The following is an 8,183-nucleotide window of genomic DNA, read 5'->3' on the forward strand; positions in this document are numbered from 1 at the left end:
GGGGGGGCAGGAGCACGCGGGGCCCGCCCCAGACACCAGCACCCCCCGCTCCCGTTTGCCCCCTGCCGCCGTGCCGTCAGCCCCCCGTCCCTGCCAAACCCCTTCCCGGGCGGGGAGCGCTCCCCGGGCCGGTTATCTCCTGTGAGGAGACCCCGGGGATCTTCTCCGCCCTCCCCAGCCGCTCCTTTCCCGCGTTTTTCGGTCACTGTCAGGCTGTGACCTTACCCCTAGAAACAGGCACTGCCCCGCTCCTCGAGCCCGAGCTCCTGCCCCTCCTCGCAGCTGGTCCCGGCCTGCCCTCAGCGCCAGCGGGGGCCGCGCTTCCCAAGGCTGGGTGTCCTAAGCACGGGGACAGGAGATGCACTAACCCAGGCCATCTACAGACAGGGCTAAATAAGGAGGGCCAAAAAGCCCGTCACTGAGATGGGCCCAGGTTGTAGGGTATTTTAGGACGAGAGTGTGGGGAGCATCCTACTGAGAGCAACACCCCCGGGGCCTGCACTGGGACAAGAGGGAATCATTACCACCATGAATGACTGGGGCTTCCTGAATCTGGGGGGGCACCTGCAGAAACCTTCGACCCTGGCAGGGAGGGCACCAGCCCTACCGACAGCATCAGTGTCAGCCATCGGGGGGGGCACCATCCCCGTCAAGGGGGGTACATGCATCCCGGTGCACCCTCTACCAGTCGCCTCTGATGACCACATGAATGATACCTGATTTTTTTTCCATTTCACTCTAGTTTGTCAAAGTATTTCAAGCTTTAACTGAAGCTCCCCATGCCCAGAGGCAGACAAGTGTCCATACAGTTTCCAGCCGGGTAAAGGAAGAAGGGGCAATGGGTTTTCCAAGTCCCAAGCAGTGAGTTGATCATGAAACTCGGAGCTCCTGGCGCTTTGTTCCCTGCAACTCAGGAGTCCGGTTGCTTTTTCTCTACTCTAACGCCAGCCAGTGCTGCCTCCCTGGGAAAGGAGAGCTGAAAAGAGGGCAAGTACTGCTACTTTCCCCCATCTCCCATAGACTGGAGATGGCCAAGTGGACTGAGACATGGCTCTTCCTCCAGCTCTGTAGTTCCTGTTTAGTTGTTATGGTTACTACCCTTTTCAGCCTCCCACTTGCTCAGGTAACACAAGTCAAACCGTGGATGCAGAACAGTATTTAATGAAGGTGAAAAGGTTACATGACTTTCCTAAAGGCAAATGCAAGAGTGCTGTGAGTCAGAGCTTTGGAGGACTGCCGATACAAGTCTTGAGCTGGGAGGAGCAGAACCCAGCATCTGCATTCACCTATTATGAGAGTTAATGATGGGAAGAATAGATCACCATTTGCCTTCAGCTCTGCATAGGCTGTTATGACCACTTCACATTTCCGGAGGGTCAGAGGTGTCTCCCTAAAGAGGGATTTCAATTTCAGAGAGCAAGTCTGGAGGCTTGTATTGTGTTTGCAAAGACAAATTGTTACCGAATCCCATAACATATTGACTGGAAGGAAAGGACAAGGGGGAAGTGGCAGACTTCAATTAGATGTTGAACATGTTCTTTGTGTTACCTAAAACAAAGATGTCACTGATACAGCCACTTAAATTGATTGCATCTCGTGTAAACTCTGGCATGTGTGATGTGCCTAGAACATGAAGACTGTTCCTTCCAACTGGGCAGGCAAACAAGTGATTCAGGTCCAGCTTTTCAAACGTATTTGCGGATGCAGGTTACCTTGTGTTGGGAGGAAACACTATACTTGAAACATTAGGTGTCTACTGGAGCAGATGCAATGAGGCCAAAAGAGGGCCCGGCTCCTTTGTCTTGTAAACTTAGGCATAATAGAATTAAAAAAACACGAACAAAGCAAAACTACATTGAAAGGACATTCTTTAGATTACAAAGCAAAGCATCCAAAAGTAAAGTTTTCTGATTAACATTATTTTTTTCTTGAAGACTAAATTCTCTTTTATGTTGGAGTCCTTCATTGCAAGATCAGATGCTAGTGTTTCCATGGGATTCTTGCCTTATTCGGTGTTCAAAATGGATGCTGAAGGGCATAACACAGACATATCACGTATCTAGCAATTCCTGACTTGAGTGCTCAACTTTGCAATCTAATTAGCATTTTAACAACATATTTTGCATGCTTCACTTATGCATGTTGTAAACTTCAAAGAGACATTGTAAATAATATACACCAGTCCTCACACATATACATTATCAATTGCTTTGTAATGGTTATAGAATGCTTTGCTATTGTTGGACAAAAGCCAGTATTAGAAATGTCAGTCATTATAACAACAAATAATTATTAGGATTATTGCTGCCCCCTGGTATTTGGGCAAGAACATAGCACATTTATTACACATTTCTGGTTACTTTTGTTTCATATGATTAACAGAGTAGCTCCTTCCTAGATGTAGACCTGTGGCTGTAATATAGCTTTTATCTCTCTTGGTTCTGCTCTTGCCCTAATAAACATTTCTGTTTCTATTATTTCTTGCTGTGGCCACCATGCACTATTATTTTGACAGAAAAAACAGCTTGGCAGCACAGTTCCCAGAGCAAGATATCACTTGATAACTATCCAGAGCTGGGGATTCTCATTGTCCCAAATCTGCATCTTTTTTCATCATACTAGGACTTTGATTTAATTGCTGAACAACACATTTTATCACGTATTTCTTTTCTAATAGCTGGATAATTGAATTCTACTTCTTACCATCTAGTGTTGTCATGAATGGCTTTGTTTCACCCAATTGGTCAGACTCTTTCATTCTGTACTAATGCGTTACACTTTCAACTTCTCCCCCGAAGATGCCTTTTTTTTGTTTCACTCCTGTCCCTTTCCTTGTGTTGTCTGAAGTTTGTCATGAACTTTTGAGCATCATTCACTAAATAGCCCTCTTCTATGAAGTGACTGATTCTGCCTTAAAGAGCTGTCTGTTAACTTTATTTGCTAACCTGAATTGCAGTCTATCAGTTAGACCGACTCATCAATGGGAATGTCCCCCAGGTATTGCAATAGCCAGGCTGTTGCAAACCCCCTAGCCTAGTCTAAGCAAGCAAAGCTGCAGTTTGCACATTGACACTTATTCCTGCTTGCAAAGAAGGTGATATGAAGTAATGACTAGCTACTGAAGGCTGTAATCAGACAAATTCCCAATATAGCAAAGGCTTTAGTGTTGCTTTATGATTTTCCCCTTAAGCTACTAACAATTGAAGCATACAACTTGGATAATCTCCAGTCTGCTAATATAATGAGCTGATCCTTTACTGGTAGCACAGTGTGTGTACATGCAGGTCAGGATATTCAAGGGCTGATACAAATCATAATTCTAGAAGGAGTGACTATAATGCAAATAGGTTTGTTGCTGTTGATCAGTATACTGCTATATCTGAACAATTTTAGCAGGTCCTCCATTAAATCCAGATTGGGGCAAGGTTCTCAAAAAAAAAAATCATTAGGGCTCATTTCATCAGGATGGACTAAAAAAAATCAGATTTAGTTTAAATCAGTTAAAGAAATACCAAAGAGGCAACAACCAAGGTTTTCTTTCCCATAAAAGAGCAGTGCTTTTATTTTCTTTCCTTATTACAGGCCCACATGGCTCTCCCCAATTAGGTCTGCAACTTAACAAATCAACAAACTGGTAACAGACCTTCAGGGGTTTTATAAAGGTCTTCCTACTTGTGACCCTTTGCAGGGAAGGAAGCCCCTCAGGTTGTCTATGTGACTGACAGCTTGTCCATCTAAGAGTATCCAAGTCATATGCCTCACTTGAAGCTAATACCACATCTCTTTGGAGGGGTGCAATTCTGTGCTTTTGCTCTTGCTTTTGTTAAAAACGCTCTTCCTTGAAATGAAAATGTGCCATGGAAAAAGCTGTCACATTTTAAAGCATATTTGGTAAGAAGGTATAGAGAAAAGGCCAAAGGAACATTGAAAGAATAAGCTCTAAGAGTCACATTTGGCTGTGTACATTCAGTAAGTCCCATGACTGTCAAGAGCACTACTGTATAATTCATATATTCTCAGCTGGACTGATACCACTATAACATAGCATGGCTTGTTGTGGGCCACTATAGAAGAAAGGGAGGCACCAGCTGGCATAGCATTCTTGGACAGGAGACACAGGGGGAGATTTCTGAGGGCACAGATAGGAGTTCAGTACCCAACTCTCATTGCCTTTCACTGGGAGTTGGATGTCTAAAACAGCCACGTGTGCTTTGACAATTTCCCCTAAGTGTCATGAACAAGTTCTCTCAGCCAGTCAGTGGCAGAGCTAGAAACAGAACCCAGGTTATCTGCATCTCCATCCTATGTTTTAACCACTAGTTCAGGCTTCCTGTTTCTTCTCTTATACCTCTTGTGTCAAGGCAGTAGACATGCAGTGTTCTGCTGCATCATATGGCGCTACAGCTCAGCAGATGTACTGAAACAAGAATCTGATATGTAATAAGCCATGGTGTTATAAATGAAGCAAAAAAAATCTATGTTGAGCATTGCCATCAACCAACCCAGCATGAGACCTGAAATAGTCTATGTGGGGGAAGTGGCTACAGAGTTATTCATATATTCTCATTTGACTATGTTTGTAACTTATTCCTGATATATCTTGCACTGCAGACTAGAAATGGAAAGAAATGGAAGCTGGGTGATTAAAGTTTGTTTGGAATGGGTTAGGAAGTGGGGAAGGTGTGATGCCAACAGATAGGGACAGCAGTGTCCAGAACTGGTGAGTCTCTTAAACACATGCCAGGAGGCAGTAGTTGAGATCAGGAAAGACTTTTTTTTTAAAGAAAAAGAAAAAACCCTCCCCCTTGAATCTGGAGAAGTACATTCTTACCATTTCGTGTTGAGTATGAAACTGTTTCTGAGATTAACTTTAATATTTTTTTTGCTTTCTCCCCCTTCCCTCTAGGCATCAAAACACATTTCAGTTTACTTGAAGGACTGCTCGTTCAACAACAAGTAACCTACAAATAATCACTGGAATAACTGTACTGGATGACAGCAATACATTCTAAACCACCAACTCACCTGTAGCCCAAATGCCTGGAGAAACAAACAGAATATATGTGTATTAAACACAGATATAAAACAATAGCAGCACTAGTTAAGATTGCCTAACACTTTCCATTGTACCCCTCTTTTTAAAGTTTCTGCTAACGTTGACAATTTTAATCTTTCAGGCAGTAATTTATACATGTGAATAAACAAAAATGAAAACATCAGAGCAAATGATGTTTACAAGTAAGGTCTGGCCAATCAACTGGGATTAACTAAGAAGGCACATCAATATTTACCACAAATTGTAATCAGATCTGTATATTTTTATAGACCGTGTTTGATTTGTTTTTTAAATTAACCTTTTTGTACTTCTGTACTTCCTAGTGTCACATGGGAACAAAAATATCTACATCAGGAGTGAATAACCGCAGGTTTTTCTGATTAGCCTAAAAGCAGGAAGGTAAAACAGAATTGTTGAAAGCATCAGAATCTTGCAAGATGTTTCATCCCATTGTCCAAACCAAAGCAGATCCGACAAGTTCAGAGCAGCCTTAAATATACATTACAGAGGCCATAGTCTTCAGTCTGTTCTTTCCACTTTAAAACAGCCTGGCTGACTTGCTAATGGATTTTATGCTAGGGGACAGAGCATCAAGGAGCTAAATCTGGCTCCCTGTGGTACTGTTCCACAACCTTCATTGCTCCTAAACTTTATTAGGATGCAGTTAAAAATCCAGCTGTGAACCTTTTCTCTTTCTCCTGGAACCATTTCTAAGCAAGTCCTTTTGCTAGAAAGAGCTTGGCTTACTCTGCTAATGGATCCATATACCTTTCAGATGGCTATGAGCTGTGACAGTGTCCCACCCCTGCTCCCTTTTGCTTGCTAATTTCTTTGAACAGGTTGAACACAGAATATTTGTTTGCTGTAACAGGATAGTCAAAATATCTGAATAATCATATTGGTTCTTTCCCCCTTAATTACTGCAATTCAGTAGGACAAGTAATGAAAATAAAATTAATTTGCAGTTGCGTTCTCTGGTGAGCAATCTCTGCCTCATTACTCTCAATGGCTTGTCATTGGCTTTGTTTTATGGAGGCCAGTGAATGACATCCTAATGAAGAGCTCATGCACACAAAAGAATTCATTGTACCATTACTGACCTCTCATGTATGCAGTCAGTGTTAATCTTCTCACACCAGGAGGTATATTTCTCACACTGTTATGTCCATTGCTGGCAAATGAGGCAAAAGCCAAATGAAAATTGCCGAAGCCAGGAAGAGAGAGAGCTGACAGAGTATAAAAATTAACTGGGAAAAAGAAAAGGAGGGAGATCTAAATAGACAGTATTGCCATTCAGTTGAAAATGTGTTGCATGAGCACCCTATGTGGGTGGACAGGAGAGACAGAAGTCTGCAAATGGAACACAACTGGGGTGGATGGCTCACCTAAGGGGATGCAAAGCCTTTCTCCTCTGCTTTTGGGTCACCTGTTCAAGTTTAATTTAATTCTTAGGGAACAAAAATTGTCATAATCTGACAGCTGCACCTCCCACCAAATGAATTAGGGAGGGATCTCTGTCAAGACTACAAAGGACACATGTCCAGTCTACCACTGTCCAGCATTAGTGTGGGCATGATCGTGCTTCCTAGCTAGTCTCAAAGGAGGCCAGACACTGAATGTATTGTATACGCTGACCTTCCTGTCACTACTGGAGAGGGGTTCCTTAATTAATGGTGGGACACGTTTGTGAGGGATGATGCATTTGAAAGTTTACGGAGTATGGAAGAAGCAACTTCAATTCAATGAGCGTGGGGCAGAGCCTTCTGGATTGTGCATCTCATGCGCAGGGAAATTTCCTGGCAGAAAATGTCTAAGTAGAGAAGCAGTGTGCTCTAGTGAATGGGGCCCTGGATAAAACTCTGATCCTCTGATGAGCAGCCCCTGGCTCTTCTACAGGTTTTCTCAGGCAAGTTACCTTGCCTCTCTCTTTCCTTCCCTGTTCTGTCTATTTAGGCTGTAAACTCTTCCGGACAGAAACAGTGCTTAAGGGATCCCTGATCCCTGTCAGAGCTTCTGACTGCTGCTGTCATACAACCAATTAAGACATTCAGGCTGCTTGAAGTCCCATGTTACCAGTGCTCAGCTCTTTGTGTGCTGTGTTTGTTATCTTTTGCAGTGGCTCTGCATCTGTGCTCAAGTGCTAAATGAAGCATCTCCTATGTACAATCATCTTCATTACTCTTCTGTTTTTAATGAACTTACTTCTCTACCATGTCATCAGTGGGCAGTTTGATTAATTCTATGGATAGAAAAGACCTCTGAGGTTTGAAGGTGTTTAATAAACACAGTGGAGGAGAATTTATTCTCTTGCCCAAACTTTACATGAAAATCTTTTCATTCTCTGGTGCCTTGTAGGCTGAAAATGTAAAATCGTTAGTTTTGTAAAACTGAACAGAAACCCTGGGGCACTTCTGTTGTTTCTAAAACACACTGCATGTTAGTTAAAGTTTACCCTTATCGCAGCCTGGTGGAAAAAGTCACATGATCGGAAACAGTGCAGTGTAGTAAGCAAGGAAGTGAACTGGGACTCTGGATACCTGGGCTATATTCCTAGCTCAGCTCCTGAGCTTCTGGGTGACTAATAAAAATAATTTCACCTCTTTGGGCCTCAGTTTTCCCGTCTGTAAAGCAGGGATAAGATGCCTCCTTCATAAAGCAGCTTGAGATCTGCTGTTTAAAAACATTATGCAAAAGTCTGACTTCAGTGACAATAACATATTTAGGAATAACTGAGTGGGCAAAAAAAGGAGAAGGAATAGCACATTCCATTACAGTGGCATTACTTCTGTTAGAGTCACTGACAGTTTGAAAACAAAGGCTTTTGCTGGATTAATGCTGATGGATTAATCCTTCTAATGTGTAGAGACCCAAATGGCTCACTGGTAAGGATTACAGGTAGGTGCCTGCTTCAGTCTACCAAAGAATAGCTTCCTATCATTCTTATAATCTGCAGGGTTTAAAAAGCTGTGTTCCCCTGTGGGTTTTCAGTCTGAATGATATATGCTAGAGGTCTCATGCTGCTGGTACTCAAACACAAACACCCTCTGAATTTCTAAAAATTATAGAGGACAATTTCTTAATGGAGGGTGTTGCAATGTCTCATCCACTATAGAGGAGTTCTGTGGTA

Source organism: Gavialis gangeticus, unplaced genomic scaffold (genome assembly GCF_001723915.1).
Source record: "Gavialis gangeticus isolate Ggan-Ray unplaced genomic scaffold, GavGan_comp1, whole genome shotgun sequence".
Lineage (NCBI taxonomy): Eukaryota > Metazoa > Chordata > Crocodylia > Gavialidae > Gavialis > Gavialis gangeticus.